At 45.1% G+C, this 23,317-nt stretch overlaps 1 protein-coding gene across 1 annotated transcript in view; it reads right to left on the bottom strand.

Moving 5' to 3' along the window:
* The window catches only part of LOC146184445 (aurora kinase A-like), an 89,165-nt gene that overhangs the window by 24,961 nt on the left and 40,887 nt on the right, over positions 1-23,317 (bottom strand). The window lies entirely within an intron of this gene.

The following is a 23,317-nucleotide window of genomic DNA, read 5'->3' as shown; positions in this document are numbered from 1 at the left end:
GTGGTTATATGGCTGCAAGCTAATTTTTAAAAAAGTATGACAGAAATTATTCATTTGGCGCCTACGCAGGAGCTGCTATTCCGCTTCTCTTTATTTACCCATTGGCGTCCTGTTTCTGAGCTCTAAGCTTTGCAGCTGTACGCATGAGATAGGATAGATGCTGATGAAAAACAAAACGCTGCCTTGAATACATGGCTCTTTATAATAGCCCATATGCACCATTGTAAATCTGCTCATTTATTGCACAGAATTTTGAAGGACGTTTGCCAATCTACTCTTGAGAAGTTTTGGAAAAACAGCTTCCGTGTAGTACTTTCAAAAAGGTTGAAATGTTAACTAAACACCAAAAAAAAAATTTGATCTCATTAATGGGTCAACAATATTTATTAATAAGGATGCATTTTACAGCCACAGCTCGAACATGCCCGGAATGCAAATGAGAAGATATGCAGAGTTGTAAATAGAGCAAACTCCATCATTTTACGCCCGAAAAGGAACTGATCACAATAATAACCTAAATAAAACAAAAATCTAGATGTCCAGGTTTAAGAATGGCTTTTCAGAACGACTGACGTAGGATGGTCATACAAATGATATAATGTCCATGCCTTCAGTGTTGTGTGAGGGCCCTACATCCATCCATAGTTTTCGCCATTGAAGGGGAAGGTTTTCACTTACTTATTGTTTCTGATTTGAGCTACTCTTTGCTGCGGGCTTCCTCTACGTACACGAATTTTCCAAAATACACACCTTAAAGAAAAGTCTTCTTTGAAAATTTGTGTGTGTAAAAGAAGCCCGCACCAAGGTGTAGCTCAAAACAGAAACAATAGGCAGGAGTAAACGAAAACCTTCACCTCTTTCAAGCCCCTCTGCGGTAGTGCAGTGGTTGAGATGCGCGACTACTGTGCCGGACTACCGCCTGCGGCTGCGTTTCGATGGAGGCGAAACGGAGAGGTGTCCGCTCACTGTGCGATCTCAGCTTACGGCAATGACCCTTAGGTGGTCAATATGGCTCAGTAATCCTCTACCACAGCTCCTCTTTCTCACTTTCAACTGTCACTCCCCCTGCTTTCCTTCCCTTACGGCGCGGTTTAGGCGTCCACAGAAACAAGGGTGACAGATACTGCGCCTTTCTCTCCCTGTGAACCAATTACTATTATTACTTTACCTCTTTCAAATTACAAGGCAGTAGAGCTATGCTTCCTTACGGCGAATTCTCTTCCAAACTTTTATGAACAGATATGACATTGTTAAGTAAAACACGTGTGTGTATTGTAAATATATATTGAGGGTGCTCGTTAGATTACATGAAGGAAAGAAGCCAACAGTCGGCAAGGCCAAGGAAAGCATTGGGGGTTGTACTTCGTGTTTTTTAAATTTTTACTTCGCTAATCACAGAAATTAGTAATGTAATCTGTTTAGGGGAAAGATAAATAAACACAAAGTAGAAAGAACAACAAAGTGCCGATAGTGGGACCGAACCCACGACCTCCGAATATCGCGTCCTGTGCTCTTCCAACTGAGCTACATCGGCCGCTATCCCCCTGCTACTTTCTTGGGTATTTATGTTGTCCGTACACGAACCTTGAGAGTGTTCACCAGCGCCACCATCAACCTCAGCAGTGGCCGTGGAACGTACTGTGTTACCGCCAGCGTCACGTAGAAGGTGATCAAGAGCGAGGGCGAAAGCTGTGCTAGAACCCTCTTACGCGACCTATGGCTTGAAGACTGCCAGAACCGAGACCCCCGTAAGCAACAAGCAGATAAATTAAGGGGAACTGAGGGTGCTCGTTAGAATACATGAAGGAAAGAAGCCAAAAGTCAGCGAGGCCAAGGAAAGCATTGGGGGTTGTACTTTGTCGTTATTTTTTAATTTTTACTTCAGTAATCACATAAATTAGTAATGTAATCTGTTTAGGGGAGAGGTAAATAAACAGAAAATAGAAAGAAAAACTACGTACCGATGGCGTTAACACAGGACGTTCCACGTCCACCGCTAAGTCTGAGGGTGGCGCTGGTAAACACTTCCAAGGTTCGTATACAGACAACATTAATACCGAAGAAAGTAGCAGGGGGGACAGCGGCCGATGTAGCTCAGTTGGAAGAGCACCGGACGCGATACTCGGAGGTCGTGGGTTCGGTTTCCACCATCGGCACGTTGATTTTCTTTCTGCTTTGTGTTTATCTTTCTAATCTTTCTATCTGTCTAATATCTGCTATACTCAAATTTGCATCTTAATCCTGTACACTTTAGCGCTCTGCTGTGGGCTTCAGCAATAGACAGATAAAGACTGAACGACTTTGGCCGTCGGTGTAGCAGCGCATAAAATATTTCAGCTAAAAAAAAATACAAGCAACATATATTCTATGCTATGTCTAGCTAATTCACTTGACAAGGAAAGAAATCTGAACTGTACTGGAATGGTTCGTATTCTAATGCGACGTAAATCGCACACTGCCGAAACGTTGTGTGCACGTGGAAGATAATGAAAAAAATCAACAGCACTACATGTGGCAAGGAAAACGAAAAAAATAAAAATTTAAAACAATTACTTACAGTGCAATGAATATGCGCTCATGTGTCGCCAGCATATATGGTAACAAAATTGAAATTGCACAATAACGATGGTCTCTATGGAAGTTATTTTTGTTCGAAAGCTGCAATACATGGCTCATAATGATGAATTTGACTACAGCTTTTGACAGCGTTCTCCTAAGCACTGATCAGAAACTATTCTTCAGACATTCTATGCCTTATTATTCTAGCATATAATCCCCGCACCGAAGGCGTTTCCCTCCAGAGAACTAAATAATTCTATCCCATCGTGTCAACCAGATAGCTAATGAAAATTCATATATATTAAAAGTAACGCGAGTGCGTTATTTAGGCAGTTTTGGGGCATTTTTAGAGAACATCACTCTCGAAGAATTTAACACATGTTTGAGAATTTATTTATTGTTTCCTCAAGGGTCCACAGGGGACATTACATGAGGGGTGGGCAAACAAAAAGTTAATACGAACACAGATGGTCTTCAATGGCGGTTTTGAATAGAACACGATTGGTGATGGCCGCCACTTCGGATGGAAGGTCATTCCAGTCATTGGCTGTTCGAAGAAAAAATGACATTTTATATGTTTCGGTGCGGGCCCGTTCAGGGTAGACGGCGTTAGGGTGACTATGACGAGAAAAGCGATGAGCGCGTGTTATCGGGGCAGTTTCATGATCGGAAGTGTGATAAAATTTATGATACAGCGAAAGACGGGCGATTTTACGCCGACAGGCCAGTGTTGGGAGATTAAGCTGAGATTTTAGTGCTGTAACGCTAGTATAGCGAGAGTAGTCTGAGCAAATGAATCTGGCGGCGCGGTTTTGGACTGCTTCGAGCGTGGTGATTAGGTTAGTATAGTGGGGATCATATGCAGCACATGCGTAATCAAGTTTAGGACGTATGAAAGTTATGTAAGCAAGAAGCTTAATGGAAGGGGGAGCTAGTGATAGGTTACGGCGCAAATACCCTAGAACTTGATTGGCTGAATTGGTGATGTGGTGAATATGATGCGACCAGGTTAAATCTTTACTTAAATGGATACCAAGATACTTGTATGAGTCAACGGATGAAATAGGATTGTTGATAATTGTATAAGTATTTTCACGGTGGTTGCGCCGGCGATGGAAAGAAATAAGTGACGTTTTACTGCTATTTAGGGACATGAGCCAAGTACTACACCATTCTTCGACGCGTGCGAGATCTTCTTGAAGAATGGTGGCGTCGGAGGAATTATGTATTGGGCGGTAGATGACGCAATCATCCGCAAAGAGTCGGACATTAGATCTGATGTTAGAGGGTAAATCATTTATGTAGATAAGGAACAGAAGAGGGCCTAAAACGGTCCCCTGAGGGACGCCAGACAAGACAGGGGAAAGGGATGACGAGTGTGAGTTAGCATGAACGAATTGATAACGATCAGTAAGGAAGGCTCGAATCCAATCCAGAACTAGGGGATGAAGGTTTAGGCGTGACAGTTTAAAAATTAGGCGCGCGTGCGGGACTTTATCAAATGCTTTTTCGAAATCCAGAAATATTGAATCCGTGGGAATGTTACGATCTAGGCATGCGTGTATATCATGAAGAAAAAGAACAAGTTGCGTGTCACAGGAATGGTCTTTACGAAAGCCGTGTTGGTTAGAATGAAAAAAATTACGAGATGATAAAAACTTGGCAGTATGAGAATATATGATATGTTCCATAATTTTACAACAAACACAGGTTATTGAGATTGGCCTATAGTTAAGTGGTGAAGATCTGTTACCTTTCTTGTGGACTGGAATGACCTTCCCAATGCGCCAGTCCCGTGGTAATGAGCACGAAGAATATGACTGCTGAAAAATCAGAGACAATATGATACTGCAGAGGTCTTTGGTGTTTTTGAGGATTTTGGCATTGATGCCGTCAATACCAGCGGATGAAGAATTTTTTAGTTTATCGATGACCATGGCGATGCCGCGCGGTTCAAATGCAATGTTATCCATAGGTGTGTGAAGAAAACTGGGTGCATCAGGGAGGTTATTAAGAGGTTCGTTTGTGAATATAGAACAAAATGCATCATTTAGAATATTAGGAACCTCTGATTCAGAAGAGGAAACACCAGAATTATCAGTCAGAGAAATTATGCTAGAGGTGGAGGGGCAAATAGTTTTCCAGAAACGCTTCGGGTTTTCATGCAGCATGTTAGGCAAGGTGGATGAGTAGAAGTTATTCTTAGTTTTGATGACCTCGGTATCGTAATTAGCCGCGGCAGTGTAATATTTCTCCCAGGCGGTAGCCGTGCCTGTAGTTTTAGAATAAGGTTTCCTCTCTAAAATATTCTGCCGCTTTAACAAGCACAGCTTCCGCGGGCTGAAAGTTGATTTTGGGACGCTTCTTTCTGAGGACTACACCTTGTTTCAAGTTCGTAGATATAGTTTCAATGTTGACCCTTGCTTTCTTTCTATTCTTTCTTTACTGCCAATTTAGTTCTTCAGATCTTAGCTCGTCGAGTATTTTGTATTTCGTGCTGCTTTATATGCCCACGCTTAGTTTTATGCGGACTTTTTTTCTTGCTCTAAACTTCAGCCTGATTTGAAAAAAAAAAATAAATAACCTAGGAATTTTAACCTTGAAGTACCCGTAGTTATGGTCGTTTTCGCTTTTCTTTTCCTAAATAGTAATGCAGCAGGTATACGGGCTGCTGCATCGCTCACTTGCGCGTGATGACGTTTCAAGAGCACTCCGTCATGAACCTGTGTGCCATCTTTAGTAAAAAAAATATGTCCATTTGTTCGAACCGAGAACGATTCCGTGAAAACTGAAGATTGTTTTACGTACGTGATTATTACTGAAACACATAGGTAAAACGCATTTTGCATTAACAAAAAAAAATGTAGCGAAATTACCAAACCACTGAAAACGTTACAGAGCCAGCAGCCGAGGCGACTAAAGAGCTCCGAACGCACTTCTCGTTGTTTTAGCGAAGCCGAGGGCAAAACTCTGCGCATTCCTCCTCACATGCTTGGCGCAAAGAACATATGGTTACCATTCTCTCGTCCTTTCGTCGCCTCTCCACCCGAGGGCCTTGACTAAAGCAGTTTTCCAAACCGCTTTCAACTTCACATCTTGTAGCCTTTTCTCCCGTGAAGCAGTCATCGCGTAATCGCAGCGACCTTCATTGCCCTTTCTTTCCTCCCGGCTAGGAATGCGTTGCTCACAATGCCCCCCACTCTACTCCCCCGCACTCTCCTTTTCCTTCCCGCCAACTTCTTCTAGGATCTGCGGGATATTCTTGAGGGGGGATACAGGACGCGGGTTATGCCGGCCTATTATCTCGGCGGCACTCTTGACGTCCGGGGGAAGGGGAGATTGGACGTCGGGAGGGGTGGGGGGGGAGCCAACTTTCCTGGCTGGCAGCCTTCTGGGCTCGCGCGGTTCTGCAGGACCTCTTTCATTTCTCTCACTGCCTTTCGAGCTTTATGTATCCTGTTTCGACGGATCTCAAGCAAAAAAGTGAGCCAGAGAGAGAGAAAACACAAGGACCCTTCTGCCCTCTTCCAACCGTGCCTCGAAACTGGACACTAGCGGTTGATTCTGAGGCGTCCGTTCGGCCACACAAGAACTCTATGAAAAAAAAATTCTGAAAAGGGGATTCTTTTTTACAGTTGCTACCATAGTTCTTATACTTTACCACACGTACAAACTTGGTCCCACAACAAACGTGATGCTAAGCTACGGATTTCTTTATTTTTTCAATTTGAGTATATCATACAAACCCCAAAGCATCTGTGTAGTACGTTGTTTTGGCTTCAGCTTTGACAAATTTTAAAATGTTTTGTTTGCAGTAATGATGCGGTGTACACTAATTTTAGCAGCCGCGGTCGGAGTGCGACTGCCATTTTTTGCGTCTCTTTTCTTTTGTAGTATCTTTTAGCTCTTGCGGCAATCTACCCTAACGAAAACTATTCAAAGAAATGATACTGATTTGAAGCATGCTGTTATGACGACGTCTTTTTCTACAGGTGTTCGATCACAAAGGCACTACAAGTAGAAGGGGGCAAGCACTGACTACCCTGTAACGAATAGATAACGCAAACATTATTTTGTTTTATGTTTCCAGCGTCAACAACACATCCACACGGGAAGCCGTGCACTGCCAGATGTCGCAATCAATGTAACCAAGTTAATATGGCCGGCCTTGCCGAGTATGCAGCTTATTTAAACCTGTGTAAACCAGACAAGAAAGTTGCATGAGGGCCAACAGGTGGTACTTTATTTTGCATTTTTACTCCACGGTCTAGCTGTACTTCCACTTTCCAAAAGCTTTCTCTCTTAATGGGATTTATGAATGTTGCTTTTATTTCCAGGTGCCATTTGCGAAAGGAAATATATTGTTATGCACGCTGCTCAAGTTCATATCTTTAAAGGATGCTGAGACTTGATGCACCTGCAACCGACCACAAAAGAAACTGCGATGAACTCAGCGCCTTCCTCCAACCTGGGACCTGAGAACACCTTGCCAAGGGACACAAAAACAGGAGGAGCACTAAAGTCTAAGAGTTCTGCCTAAATTTTTCCATGCCCTGTAACCCATGCACACCTGATAAATCATCATGCAATGAACCTTTCAGCTGTATTATTTTCTGTGCATGGATATTCTCAGCGTGCTTTATTTAAATAAAAAGCTACGCGAAAAATATCAGCACTGCATACGCATGTGATGGCTTTGTAGTTGCCTATTAGCCATAGAACGAAATAGCAACTAGCCGTAGTACTGATTATTGAAACATTCAGCACTATAATGTGCCGGATTGCCAATTGCTCTGGCTGGATGCCAATAATGCAAAACCAGTGGGCAAGATTGGATTGGAAATACTGGGTAGCCGATAAATCTGGCCGGATGCCAGTTGTGAATATCCAGTGATAAAGCATGGAAACAAGATATTGGATGACCAGTGAGCTTGGCGGGATCAGTCAGTTCAGTTCAGGCGTTCAGTCGTGTCCGACTCTTCGTGACCCTATGGACCATGTCACGCCACGCTTTCCGGTCTCTCACTATCTTCTTAACATCACATAGCTTCATCTGCAATGCCTCGAAAATGGCATCTAACCATCGCTTTCGCTGCCTACCCCTTCTCCGGCGACCCTCAACCTTTCCCAACATCAAATCTTTCTCCAGAGACTCCTCTCTTCTCATCAGATGACCAAAGTAGCTGAGCTTTAACTTTAGAATTTGACCCTCCAATGAGCAGTCAGGGTTTATGGTCGACAATATCGACTGATTTGATCTTCTGGCAGTCCAAGGAACTCTTAAGAGTCTTCGCCAGCACCACAATTCAAACGCGTCAATCCTTCGGCGGTAAGCCTTTTTCACAGTCCAACTCTCGCATCCATACATCACAACTGGAAAGACCATAGCACGGGTTATACGGATCTTGGTTGGCAGACTAATGTCTCTGCTCTTTACTAGGCGGTCAAGGTTAACCATTGCTCTATTTCCCAGAAGCAGGCGTCTCCTAATTTCATGGCTGCAGTCTCCTTCCGAGGTAATCTTGGCGCCCAAGAACAGAAAATCTGTCACAGCTTCCACTTCTTGTCCATTGATGCTCCAGGACTTGATAGGGCAAGACGCCATGATCTTCGTCTTTTTAATGTTCAGTTTAAGCCCAAACTTCTCACTCTCTTCTTGTACGCGCATCAGAAGTCTCTTGAGTTCCACTTCACTTTCTGCCATTAAAGTGGTATCATCCGCATATCTAAGGTTGTTGATACGTTTTCCAGCAATCTTCACTCCAGCTGAAGACTCGTCCAGACCGGCCTTCCTCATGATGCACTCTGCATATAGGTTAAATAGGCAGGGCGACATTATGCAGCCTTGCCTCACCCCTTTCTCAATCGGAAAGCAATCAGTAAGACCATGCCCAGTTCTGACTGTGGCCTCTTGCCTTTCATAAAGGTTCTGAGGAGAGAGATGAGGTGAATTGGAACTCCCATCTCTTGGAGAGCTTGCCACAATCTGCTGTGATCTACGCAGTCAAACGCTTTCGCATAATCAATAAAGCAGAAGTAAATGGGTTTCTGGAACTCTCTTGCTTTTTCCATGATCCAGCGAAGGTTGGCAATTTGGTCTCTAGTTCCTCTGCCCTTGCGAAACCCAGCTTGCACGTCCGGAAGCTCCCGATCCACATACTGCTGCAGCCTACCTTGCAGGATTTTTAACATCACCTTGCTAGCATGCGAAATAAGCGCGATCGTGCGGTAGTTGGAACAATCTTTGGCACTGCCTTTCTTTGGAATGGGGATGTAAACTGACCTCCTCCAATCCTGTGGCCGCTGCAGGGTTGTCCAAATCTTCTGACATAATGTATGCAGTGTGTTAACAGCGTCGTGGTTGAGGTTTTGAAGTAACTCGGCTGGAATACCATCAATTCCGCTAGCTTTGTTCTTAGCAAGGCTGGCTAAAGCCCATTCAACTTCACTCTTCAGGATGCCCGGCTCGAGATCAGTAATCACAAGCGTCCTATGTTGGGTTTGCACATCCGGGTCCTTCTTGTACAGTTCTTCTGTGTATTCCTGCCACCTCTTCTTTATCTCTGAGGCTTCAGTGAGGTCCTTGCCTCGTTTGTCCTTTATCACGCCCAGCTTAGCAGAGAAGCTTCCTTTGATATCTTTGATTGTCTTATACAGAGCTCTTGTGTTCCTTAATTGGCTGTTGTCCTCAACTGCTTGACACTGTATGTTCAGGAAGGCATTCTTATCTCTCCTTGCTATTTTCTGAAAATCCGCATTGAGAACCTTGTATCTTTCTCTTTCCCCCATACCTTTTGCCATCCTCCTTTCCTCAGCTATTTGCAAAGCCTCTTCAGATAACCAGTTTGCTTTTTTGCATTTCTTTTGCTTTGGAACTACCTTAGTAGCAACTTCTTGTATTATATCACGAACATCAGTCCACATCTCTTCGGGCTCTTTGTCTTCTAGATCTAATTCTTGAAATCGATTCCTCACTTCCACAGCATATTCTAATGGAATCTGATCCAGATCATACCTGAAAGGCCTTCTAGTTTTCTGTGGTTTCCTCAATCGAAGCTTAATTTTGGCAACAAGAAGCTGATGATCGGTGCCACAATCGGCCCCAGGCCTTGTTTTTACTGCTTGTATAGCGCTTCTCCATCTCTGCCGGCAAATAATATAATCGATCTGTTTCCTGTACAGACCGTCAGGTGAAATCCATGTGTACAGGCGCCTCTTGTGCTGTTGAAAATGAGTATTCGCTATGGTCAGGTTGTTTTCTTGACAGAACTCTACTAGCCTCTGCCCAGCTTCATTTGGCTCACCAAGACCGAACTTGCCTGTAATTCCGGATATTTCTTCACTCACGACCTTAGCATTCCAGTCTCCTATGAGAAAAACGACGTCTGATGATGGGGTGCGGTCTAAAAGGCATTGTAGGCCCGCATAAAATCTCTCAACGTCAGCTTCTTCAGCAGCAGTGGTCGGTGCATAGACTTGGATAACTGTTATGTTGAAAGGGTGACCTTGGATCCGAAGTGAAATCATTCGGTCGTTTTTGGGGTTGTATCCTAGCACTGGTTTGCCCATTCTTCTGTTTACTATGAGAGCGACCCCATTCCTTCTCTTGGATTCGTGCCCACAATAAGACATAATGGTCGCCGGAGTTAAATTCTCCCATTCCGGTCCACTTGAGCTCGCTGATACCCAAGATATTAATGTTCAATCTGTCCATTTCTCGCTTGACGATATCCAGTTTACCTTGCGTCATAGATCTTACATTCCATGTTGCTATGTGATATATCTCCTTGCAACATCGGACTTTCCGGTCGCTTTCCGACACATTCACAACTGAGCGTCCTTTTGGCTTTAGCCCAGCCGCTTCATTCGTCCTGGAGCTACTAGGAATCGCCCTTTGTTCATCCCCAGTAACATGTGGGACGCCTTCCAACCTGGGGGCTCATCTTCCGGCGCCATATCGATAATGGTATTGTGACTGGCCATAGGGTTTTCTTGGCAGGAAATACTGGAGTGGGTTGCCATTACCTTCTCCAGTGAATCACATTTTGTCAGAACTCTCTGCCGTGACCTGTCTATCTTGGGTGGCCCTACACAGCAGAGCTCACGACTTCATCGAGTTTCGCAAGCCCCTCCGCCACGACAAGGCAGTGATCCATGAAGGGGATAGCCGTGATATAACAACCAGTGAGTGAGCTTGGGTGGAAGATAATGAGTAGCCATTGACTGTCATTGAATGCCAGTAAGCAAGGTAGTATGCCAATACTGGTTTTGATAGGAGAGCCAATCAAATTGGTTGGCATGTATCTTGGATCTTTGTGCGCCCCAATCAGACGCCAATATTGACCAATATTGGGACCAATATATCCCGATATTGGACCATTGGCGGCCCACTGATGGCGTGCTGCTTGGGACGTGTTCTACTACCAACATCAGCGCGGCGTCTTCCCATTGAGGACCTTAACGCAGCTCCCAACAGCACGAAGTCGTCTAGAAAGGCAACACGAAACGCCATCTCCAAAAGCACAAAGATCGCCGAGAGCCTACCGACTGAAATGCATCAGCGGGCGCCTTCAGCTGAGAACGGACACTTGTTTCCCCCCCCCCCCCTGCCCATCGCCTGCCCAACACCGACACCCACGTATAACCTCAGACGACACTGTGGCTCAGCACAGCGGGTGAGACAGGTTTGACGGGCCGGCCAGATGTCTCCACCTTCTACCTCTACTTCAGCAGAGGCCACAACTCCCACATAAAAGTTCCAGCTCAAGGAAAGATAATTGATAAACGATTTAGACACGAGCTCCATATAAAACCACTCAAAATTTATCTCAAAGTAAATGTCGTCCCCAAGGGACTCTCCATATCTCATACCCCTTCCATGCTTGAACTCTCGAATACTCATAGAGAAGCATGAAATGCAGAGCTGCATAGCTAGTCATTAAAACTACTCCAAATAACTATTTGTAAAGGAGACAAACAACAAACAACGCTGCGGCATCGCCATCACCATCGCTTGTCTCCGGCGCCCATCTCTCTCGCGCTGAAGCTGTGCCCTGCGGCGGGTAATTTGATGCTGCTGTGCCCGAATTACTGCCAGCGCTAGACGTTCGAACCAACTATTAAATCCACATTTCACTTGGTGGAGGTCCATCTCAGGTTCCCTGTACTCATCTTGCCCTGGATTTTCGCAGCAGAACGTTGACTTTGACTACCCCAATGACGGAACCTACTTAATTGCACCTACCTCCGCCAGGGACCTGCACAGGTACCCTTCCTCAACGGGACGCCGCTATTTTCAGTGGAAGCAGCGATGACGACGTCGACGATTGGCTGTCCACTTACGAACTGGTCAGCCATCACATTAACTGGGACGACAATCGGAAGCTCAATAATGTCATCTTTCACTTGAGCGACATCGCTAATCTGTGGTTTCGAAACCACGAGTCAGACTTTACCACCTGGGCGAATTTCAAGACCAAATTTTTTTATGTCTTTGGCCGCCCCGCCGTCCGAAAACTCCGCACGGAACAGCGTCTTCGGTCGCGACTGCAGCTGCCCGGTGAAACGTTGACCAGTTACATTGAGGACATTGTTGATTTGTGTCACCGCATTGACCCGACCATGACCGAGGCCGTTAAGATACGTCATGTCCTCACAGGAATTGATGACGGCGCTTTCAACATGCTCATCGTCAAAGGCCCCACTACGGTCAAGGAAATCTACGACCCCTGTCAAAGCTACGACGAGCTCCGAAAGGAGCGTGTTTTGATTCGCCAGCCTCATGCATCACTCGCTGGACTAGCCGCCGAGAGGGAGTCATCTAGCCTCTCTGAAGACATCAAGGCTTTTGTACATCAGGAGGTCTCCCGACAGCGGTCCCTGCAGCCATTGATTAAGGAGTCGTCACCAACTGGCCTTGTTCCGGAGCTTCGCTGTACAATCCAGGAACATGTATCTGAAGTCGTCCCTAATCCTGCTCCTTAATCAGCTCCGGTCGCACCCTCAATGCCGTTCCCCACGCCCACAATTTCATCGTCCGGCGTTGCGCCACTGAGCTACGCTCTAGCATTCGCGCCGGCTCCTCCTCAGGTATTGCGTCGCACGTATGCCGAAGTTACTTCAAGTCCACCTCCTGAGCCAGCATATGCCTATGCTTCGCCCCCTATGTGTTCGGCACCAACAGCTTTTGCTCCCCCCTTGCGTCAGACACCATCTCCATGGCGCACTTCAGACAACAGGCCTATTTGCTACCACTGCGGCATCCCTGGACATACTACACGCTACTGCCGGCGCCGAATAAATAAGGCCTTTGCTGCACCGCCTGCGCCATCTTATTTGGCCCGCAGTTCCCCGTCCCATCGGGCTATCCAACAGCACCCTCTGATCCTCCGGGCTTCCTGCCTCATCATTCGCCATCCTCACTTCGCCGCTCCATTTCGCCAATGCGCCGACGACCCGCTACTCAGCCGGAAAACTAACTGCCGTAGTTCGCGAGGCCCAAACTGCGTATTCGACAGAATGTCAAAGTCCTCGTCTTAATCCCGCAAATGTGACTGCTGTCATCGTTGAAGGTGTTCATACTTTTGCGCTCGTCGACACCGGTGCCGCTGTATCAGTTATCAGCCAAAAACTCTGCCGCTCCCCCCGAAAGGTGACTACACCTCTCGAGGGACTATCGCTACGTACAGCATCCGCTCACAGTATACAGCCGACAGCTGTCTGCACTGCTCACGTCGTCATTGCTGCAGCCTTGTACATCATCGAATTCGTCGTTCTCCCCACATGTTCTCATGATGTCATTCTCGGCTGGGATTTCCTGTTCCAGCATCATGCTATCATTGACTGTGCCATTCCTCAAGTAGAGCTCATTGAACCAAGTGATGCACCGTCTGATGCCCTGCTGCACGAGTCGTGTCCTCGTTTTGCGGCCAAACTCTTCGTAGCTCATGACACAACTATCCCACCCGTTAGCAGTGTTCTGGTTCCCCTCACTGCCCCTTTTACCACCGCCACGACAGTCCTCTTTGTGGCCTCTGACATTGTCAGCCGCCGCCGCCATTTACCGTTGCCGTTTGCCGTCCTTGACATGAACGGCGCTTGCACACTTCTAGTAGCCCATCCTCTTGCGTCTCCCGCTATGTTGATAGAAGGGGAGTGCCTCGGCCGCATCGAGCCCGTGGACCTTCTGTTCGCCTTTCATGATGTGCTATTCCCTGTTTGCCAAGTTGACGCCTTGACTCCAACTCGTGTGGCTTCAGATCCGCTACAGCGGGACCTCTTTGACCATTCTGTGGACAGCGCTCTAAATCCGCGCCGCAGCGAGCAACTTGACCTTCTACAGCAATTCCACTCCTTCTTCGACATCCCGCAATCTTCCTTGGGCCGCACGACAACGGTTTCCCACCTCGTCGACACTGGTGCTCACCCACCTCTCAATCAGCGGCCGTATCGGGCGTCCCCGACTGAGCGCCGTGGTATTTCCCAACAAGTCGATGACATGCTGCAACGCGGAATAATTTGAGAATCCTGTAGCCCATGGTCGTCTCCTGTGGTCCTAGTTAAAAAGAAGGATGGCTCCATACGATTTTATGTTGATTATCGCCGCCTCAACAAAATCACTCGTCGTGATGTGTACCCCCTCCCACGAATCGACGATGCCCTAGACTGTTTGCAAGGCGCAGAATTCTTTTCCTCACTCGATTTACGCTCCGGGTATTGGCAGGTGCCCATGGCAGAGGCGGATCGTCCGAAGACCGCCTTTATTACTCCAGACGGACTATACGAATTTAATGTTATGCCATTCGGACTCTGTAACGCCCCAGCCACATATGAAAGATTGATGAACACCGTACTGAATGGCCTGAAATGAAACATCTGTTTATGCTACCCGATGATATCGTCTTCTTTTAGGCCGACTTCCCGACCCACCTAACTCGACTTCGCCAGGTCTTCATCTGCCTAACCCGTTCTGGTCTTCAACTGAACCTCAAAAAGTGCCGCTTCGGTGCCCGCCAGCTCAAAATATTCGGACATGTTGTGTGCGAAGATGGAGTTCTGCCTGATCCTGAGAAGCTGTCTCCGGCGCCCATCTCTCTCGCTTGAAGCTGTGCCCTGCGGCTGGTAATTCGATCCTGCTGTGCCCGAATTACTGCCAGCGCTAGACGTTCGAACAAACTGTTAAATCCGCATTTCAATTAGACATTGTGAAGAAACACTGAGTGCTGAAACACAAGGAGCGGTGTGCTCGTGATGGTATAAGACTTTCCGCATCTGAGTTCGAAGAACAAGTCTTTGAATCTAAATTTAAGCTAAATTCTGGGCCATTAAATTTCATGAATGTTTACTATATAACATCCCCTCCGAGGTAGTGTACCACTCTGCAGCACTAAAGCTCAAGAACCCAAAAGTCAGACTCGCGGACACCATGCGAACGCTCCTACACTTACCTTACCCACCATAATCAAGGACTAGGTCTAACTAATCGAAAAGATGACATTATTAACCTCTCAAAAATATCACTAACCAAAGACGAGGCATCGGTTCTATCCCGAGGTTTAACATTTTGCCTAAGCCGAGGCCGCCACAATGAATACGAACTACTAAAGGACCTGAATAACTTCTGTCGTAAACTCCGATTACAAGAATATTTCTTTGACAAACAATAGCCCTCTAGCTCACTTCCACCAACACAAGAACAATGGACACCCTCACAAGGAAATAGATAAATATATATATATATATATATATATATATATATATATATATATATATATATATATATATATATATATATATATATATATATACACACACACTGTAGAACAAGATATACTTCACACTTTCGGCCGGATCACCAGCCTCTCAAAAAACGAACGTGACACCTCAGTTTATTTTAACAAACGAAACTATATCACTATCAAGTAATGATGCAGATGTATCGGTAAATTGACTATCGATAGTATCGGTAGATTTTTTTGAAACTATCAATAGTGTAAAAATATTGATAGTACTGCTATCGATAAACTATTGATAGTGCAATTGATAATAGAGTCAATAGTATCAATAGTGCAGTCGATAATACTATCGATAGTACTATCGATTGCATGCAAAGATAAATTTGAAGTAGCGCAGTACCGCACAATTGTTACGGCTTCTTCTCCGCTATGAATGAACAGTTCGACAGCTGTCTTTTGTCAGCCAAGCATTCTGGTGAAGGAACACAAGCATGTCAAAGTTTCGTGCCCTTCAGCCTGCTCCTCCTTTCTGAACTTATCTATCCAGCCGCTGACAATACGGGTTCTGCCGGTACCGATGTTGCTGGAACACAGAAGCACTTCCTAATCGCTTCAGAGAGCGACGTTACGGAGCATTGCCAAGAAGTCCAGAATTCTAAAGAATTGCTTATCCTTTCCTGTGGATGTAACTCGAGATACTGGCAAACCATTCGCTCTGCGTTGCAGGTCGCACCTTTTGCTGTCTATCAAGGAAGCACAGAATTCGGCATCCTGCCGCAGCTTCGTTCGAAACCGTCTGCTATCTAGATGATTCAATTGCAGGACCAGACTGATGTTCAGACAATCGCCGGCCTTTCTCAACAATAAAAAAAGCGCTCGCGCGGTCTGCGTTTTTGCTGTGATCGCAAACGTTCGCGGGGGAAGGGTGGCTGTGCTTGGCCCTACAGGGCTTTGACTGATAGGTCAACGCCGCTTCCGGCGGGGCTAGCCTGCCATCGAATTTGTATCTGTTGTAGGCCGTCGTTGCACCCGCCACCGCTTAGGTGGTGAACGACGGCTGTTGCGGAGCACATCTTTCTCTCCCTCTTCTTTCTTTCTTCTCTATTTTCTCTCTTCTGTCCGCGCGAGGCAGCGGAGGTGGCTCAGCTACACAGCCAGTAGCAGGCCCGTAAATTTTCCTTTCCTTCTTCCTACAGCCTTAACAACACAACACTTGCTCTTTTAATCGTGAGTCCAGGAGTGTTGCAAGGTACGTTAACTGCCTTTCTTTATGAGTGTCCATTCTTTTATGCAAGGAGGAGATTGACTCTCGAAGAACGTTTTTGCCAACTTTGTTTTGTGCTAGCAGCAACGATTTTCGCCGCTCTGGTGACTTCATTTTGTTTTTTTTTTTCAGCACATCTGTACCCTAGGTAGAGTTTTTGGATTGTGTGGTCACAAATTAACTAGTTGTGCTTCCAGCACAACTGAAAAATTTGTGACACTTAACTCCATCAAGCAACTCTACCTAGGGTACAGATGTGTTGAAAAAAATGTTACAAAAGGAAGTCACCAGAGTGGCGAAAATTGCACCGCGTGGCTGGCGCGGATGGCACTGCACCGTGCTTTGCGAGCAGAATTGGCAATTTTGTTATCGGCGCGGTCCTAACCGCGGTGCCGAGCGTTGTTGTCGGCCGCTCCGGAAACATGTCACAAGTGCTAATGTTTTTTTTTCAACTCGACTGCACATCTGGAGATGTCGGTGATGCGTAGACTGGGATAATGGAGAGTCCTGTCATATTTGCCACCACCATCATACCATGCACTCAGGAAACCATGTTTTGCTGCAATGAGTTCGCACGGTTGATTTTATTCTACCGATAGCACTAAAAAACTTACTACCGATAGTACAATCGATAGTACAATCAATAGTAATATCATTGGTTTGTTTTACCATCGATAGTTTGATATTGACCCAACTATCGATAGAATCGATAGTACTATCTATAGTTCTGCACGGCTGCTATCAAGCCCCAAGACAGAGGGGACATAGCAATTTTGTATACAGGAAGGAAACTGCCAACTTAATAATACCCAATTTTACAAATCCCTTCTTGCAGACACCACCGCAGAACATCAAAATACTATATTCACCACTCTGAACCAACTAACTCTGGAAGAAGAAATAACACATTCGAATAAACAAGGCGCTTAGAGTAGCCACCCGTCTCCGCGCCGGTTCTACATGCTCCCAAAAGTCCATAAAGAAACCAACCCAGGCAGTCCAATAAAGTCTGGCATCGGCACGCTTACCGAACCCATCTTCGCTTACATAGACTTCCTAATCACACACATACTCCTCACTCAGCCGTCCAACATACACGATACTGGCCACTTTTTCGAAGAGTTAACGAAAGTAAAAGTTCCCGAAGGCGCACTGCTTGTAACCCTATATGTGGTTTCCCTATACACTAATATTCCACACGATGATGGAATGCAGGTCATAATCAAAGCCTACAAAAAAAAACAGCAGCAAAGATTCGCCTAGCCCGAGAGCAATCATGACACTCACCAAGTTAGCATTAGGACTAAACTCATTCGAATTTAATCATTGCTATTACATCCAAACGAGCGGCACGGCTAAGGGAAATAAATCCCCCCCCCCCCCCACCAAATTACGCCAATATATTTGTGCATCATATGGAGTGAAATTTCCATTGCTCAAATTCGCTTAAACAGGCCTTATACAAGCGATTCCTTGGAGGCATGTTCATGATATGGACAGGAGCAGACAACAACCTAAACCAGTTTATTGCAGTATTCAACAACGCACATATAACTATATCTTTCACAGACACCAACTCCGTGCACCAAATAAACTTTCTGGACCTCAAGGTCCAAGTAGGAGGGGGCACACTACTCATTAGCGTCTGAAAAAAACTCACTGACAGACAACAATACCTTCATTTTAAGAGCTGCCATCCACGACACTGCAAAACATCTATCCCCTACACCCAAGCGCTTAAATTTAAGCGCATGTGCTCACGTCCTGAGGGCTTTGAGGAAAACTTCAACCGCCTGTGGATGGTGTTTAAGAACCAATCATTAACGACGCTATAAATAAGGTTACCAAACTAAGTCGTGTGAATATTGTCAGGAAACGACAAATTTCACCTCCGAATCCTGACCCCTCAAACCTAACGCTAACTTTCACAAATAACGCCCCTAACATCAACAAAATTTTGAAGAAGCACTTTAATATTATTTTGCAGAGTGACCGACTCATAAATGTTCTGAAATCCTCCACGGCTAAACTACTGATGGCCAAGAAATAAAAAAAAATTACCTGGGGCTTAGCTTTAGTTAAGCCCGGTAGGTTTGCGAAAGCAATAATAGCATGGCTACGCTACAGTTCCGTTGCCCTTCTGTTTCCTGAACGCGTCGTTGCCGCCTCGTTGCATTCCTGTGTTCTTGCCTGCTGAGTGAACACGTCGACAAAGCGTCTTCAATGTTCAAAGCGTCCAATATTTTCCAATCGGAGTCGCCACCGGTTAAGGACGATTCAAGAGAAGCGCGATGCGATCGTCTAGCTCCATCGTGAGCGTCCAGCGAGACGCAGTTTCCGTACTTCATCTGTCTCTGTCGCCTACTGTCGTTTCCTGGCTTCATCGTGACGGCGTGACCTTTCTTCCTATTTATCAGGATGTATAGCTAATGCCTCAGCTGAGCAAGCACGCGCATTTATATACCCATCGTTTTCCTCTTCCTCCTCTCAACTGCGAGAGGTGACAGCAGCGCCTCCACTCGGTAGCAGCGCGCCGTGCCTACCGACCGCCGCCACACTACGACTCGACTTGGCAGCCTACCTTTTGCAGCTGGTTTGACATCACAGTGATGTCATCATCTCATCCGCAGTGCCCCGTGCCATGCCGACCGCCGCTACCCAACGACTCGACTTGTTATCCAATCTCTCGCAGCTGGTATGACATCACAGCCATCTGGCGTCATTAAAGGTCAAATGTGCCTACCGGCCGTGGCTACGCGAAGGGCTGAAAATGGGATTAGTATTGCTTTCGCAATAATACAGCATTACGCAGTCCACACTAAAGTAAATAAACCACCTCCCGCAGGTTGCCTACCTTTTCGCAAGCGTCGATGCTAGTTGTACAAACATATGCAGACAACAAAACAGGCTAACAGTACACCTTCCGCTTTCAAACATGACCTTAAAGACAACCTTAACTTTGCTCAGGTAACGTTGTATACCTACTGTAATGTGGCCACTGCCAGATGCAATACATAGGTCAAACCCACAGTCGCTTCAGAATCAGATTAAATAACCGCCACGCACACCACGTCACTACCTAACCTTCCCCTATCCAAACACACTTATAAGAGGTAATAAATGTGAAAAACTAAAAGTTACTCTACTACAAAGCAACTTCAGAACTAATCCTGAGCGTGAGCAACGGGAATCGTGTTTTATAAATAAATTTATTACAGTAGATTGCGGCATAAATAAACAGGCGGGAATCTTTCGGCCCTTCGGGGTCACTAACCCATCAACGCATTCAAAGTAACTGATTCACTACTCGGAAGATAACCTTAGACCTGTGCACCTGCGTTTACTTAATTGGTTTCACTTAGAGACACATAGCCGGCGCTGCCTTCTTAGACCATACCTAAAGTGTTTTGTCCATTTTCTCCCCCTTCCCTACACCAAGCTCTTTTTTTTTTTCTTTCTTCTCTCCCCCCCCTTTTTTTTCCTTCTTCTCCTAATCTGCTCGCCCCCGCTTTACCCGCCGAAGAAGAAACCTTCGGAATCTTCAGAGCTCCCCGCATTTTCTTGGTTTGTCCACCTGTCCTTACTCATGTCTCGTCTTTTCCCTCTTTTTGCGTCCTCAACTAGGTCCCCAATGGTGATATTTTCTTTGTGTTCCTTCTTTCCTGCGCCTGTACAATTTTCAAATCTTTAAAACTGAAACTCAAGGAATGTAACAACAGTATTGAAAAACACCGGACCTCGGTCGAAACGTCGACAAAGAATGAATGAACTGTTAAGCATTTTTTCTGTATATATATATATATATATATATATATATATATATATATATATATATATATATATATATATATATATATATATATATGTATAAAATATAAAGGCGCAACAGACCACGTGTCCAAGGCAAGCATTGCGGATATTGTTTTTTTTTTTTTTTTTGCTGTTGTTATTGACAAGATTTAGTCTTATGATGACTAGGTACAGAATCCTAAATGCACAAGGAAGGAAAAACAACACGCCCACCATCGACGCGTTGTTTCTCCTTCCGCTGTGTATTTAAGATTCTTTATGCCTAAAAGTCATCATAAGACTAATTTATGTCAATACCAACAACAACAACAACAGCCAAAATATTCGTAAAGGTTGCTTTGGACTGGTAGCTAGTAGACCAATTCTGTAATAATGAGACCCTCAGTCCTCCTTCAATTATATATATATATATATATATATATATATATATATATATATATATATATATATATAAGGACGTTACGATATGTTTCCGATTATCCTATTTTATTTCACTGACAGTTTCGGCCGGTGGACCGTCCTTCTTCAGGGTACAACTGAGAATGAGCTCGCAAATTCGGAGCGCAGTATAGCAAGGGAGAGATGGATTTCTCGCTCTCTGTTTGGAAGAACACACATCACTGAATACATAGAAAGGACGAAAAGAGAGGCAGCTTCCGTTTATTAAGGGCTAGACATGCAAGAACAGCAAAAAAAGAAAAAAGGAGGAAGTGCAGAGCTGACAAACGTTACATACGCGAGGTACTTCCACGAAGGCGGTACTAAACGCAAGACAAGTTTCTTTCGAACGAAGCCAAAAATTGGGAAAAAAGTAAAAACAGCATAACAAAAACACACAAGAAGCAAGAATGAACCCGAAAACAGATAACACGACCATGCATACCAGGACGGCCCGCAACATCAGCGGTTGAGGTGTTGTCAAACCGGTGGGATAAGAATTTCATGCTCTGGACCCTGTCTTTCTACACCGCGACGCGGTAATGACCGGTGCAATGGCAGCACGCCGCTGCGGCGACGAAAGAGCAGACGGCCAGACTGTTCCGAAACCCGATCATGCAGCCGCGTATCCTCGCGGCTAGTCGTTTCCGTTCGCGTCCGAAGTGAAGGCGTTAGCTGTAGGAAACGAAACCTGCCTGGAGGGGAGGGGGGTAGAGGGGGTAAAGGGAGCTCAATAACGAACAATGGAATTTCCGTGAAAGGGAAATATTCTGAGGAGTGACAGGCGAAGGCGGGTTTGTTAATGGTTCACTATGGAAGGCATATTGCAACTGGGCGAAGCGAAAGGGCCGAGGAGAAGAAAGCACAGGACAAAACGCGCAATTTCAACAGATGAATGTGATTATATTGTATTATATTTAGGTAGGCTTTTGAGAAGGAATACGTTGGCCAAGGTTTCATTACTTCCATTGGTTAGAGTCTGTAATTTGTGTATGAAGTAAAATTCTCTTTGTTCTCTTTGTATAATTGTTTAGAAGCCTACTGAAGGAGGATGACCCGAATGCTTTCGAAACTATGTCATGAAAGGCACAGATGCTATGCAAAAGGGAGGTTTGGTAGTGTGGGGACGTGGTCCTTGTGGTCATTGAAACAAACCTGAATGGTGTTTTGGTCTGTTCTACATGCCGCACACACCGGAGCGTAGCATGTACACCAAAACGGCACTGTCGCTGTAAAAAATTTCTTTAATCTTAAATGTGAAATCCAAAAAGTTACCTTTTGCAATGCTTGTCACCTGCACATGGTTGCAAAACTTGTTTTGCACATGGTTCACCTCCGGGGCTACATTTGTATTTGCGGTTGTTTTAGATTAACTAAAATATCCTTAGTTGTCTAGAGCGCCGAAATACTGCTCTCTGTGGCTGTTTGAAAATAGCAGACAAAGCAAAGCAGTCACTTGTCTTCCATTCTCAAATAGCCACAGGGAGCAGTGTTTCGGCAACCTAGAAATTTAAAGGACGTTTTAATTAAATCTGAAACGACCACCAATACTAACCTTAACTCCCGGTGTGAACGATGTGGAAAACCAAGCAACAGGGGACAAAAACATTACAAAGTATAACTTCCATGATTTCACCTTTAAGAATAAAATAAACCTTGAATTTCGATAGTCCCAGCGTGGTGTAAACACTAGGCTTCGGTGTGTGCGGCATGGAATACAATGGCCAGACCGAAACACCATTCAAGGTTCGTTTCAATAACCACAAGGCCCAAGTCGACACAATGCGAAATCTTCCTAGTCTGAGCACCTAAGCGCAGATTTGTTGTCGTGCCAGCCCATTCGAAGACCACTGTACCTTCTCTTCATAACATTACAATACATTCGCAATTTGTACCCTCGTATTGTAGCGTCGTCACTAACTCTTGGCGATTTATAACAATTATCTCTTCTGTAGGAGTAATCGCATAGGCAGCGATCGTGAGCAAAATTCAATTCGTATTTTTATAATTAAAATAACTTCTAAATAAATACCGACATTTATCACAATGTAAAAATCAGCTGCCTGAATGAGCACCTAATGTTTTGCTAGCTCTCACTAAGAAGCAATACCGTTGTGAGTTTTGCTGAAAGGTCTCAAAGGAATCCACTTGATTCCCGACGTCATAAAAATGGCAGTCTAGATCTCGTCGTCTTTTTTCTCATCTCATTGTTAAAGTCAACCTATTTATCAGATTGTCATTGGCTTTTTTTAAAATGTTTATCTAAGTTTTCACAACGGAGTCTAAAAAGTCGTTTTGCAATAGGCATTTCCTTCACATTTTCTTAAACATACAACAGATTATTCCCGCACAGCCATCCTTCCTCATTAACAAGCCATTGAGATTCTCCTGGGTATTTTTGCCCTGCGGATTATTGCCTTTGCCGCGCAGATGAGTGCGGCGGGTAAGTGGCATGGCTGAGAGCAGCGGTGGGGGAATTTAGCGTGATCGCAAGGTGGTGAGCACAAGACAC

Source organism: Amblyomma maculatum, chromosome 7 (genome assembly GCF_055883805.1).
Source record: "Amblyomma maculatum isolate TAMU_Amacu chromosome 7, ASM5588380v1, whole genome shotgun sequence".
Taxonomy (NCBI): Eukaryota; Metazoa; Arthropoda; class Arachnida; order Ixodida; family Ixodidae; genus Amblyomma; species Amblyomma maculatum.
This window is presented reverse-complemented; position numbering and strand designations above follow the sequence as displayed.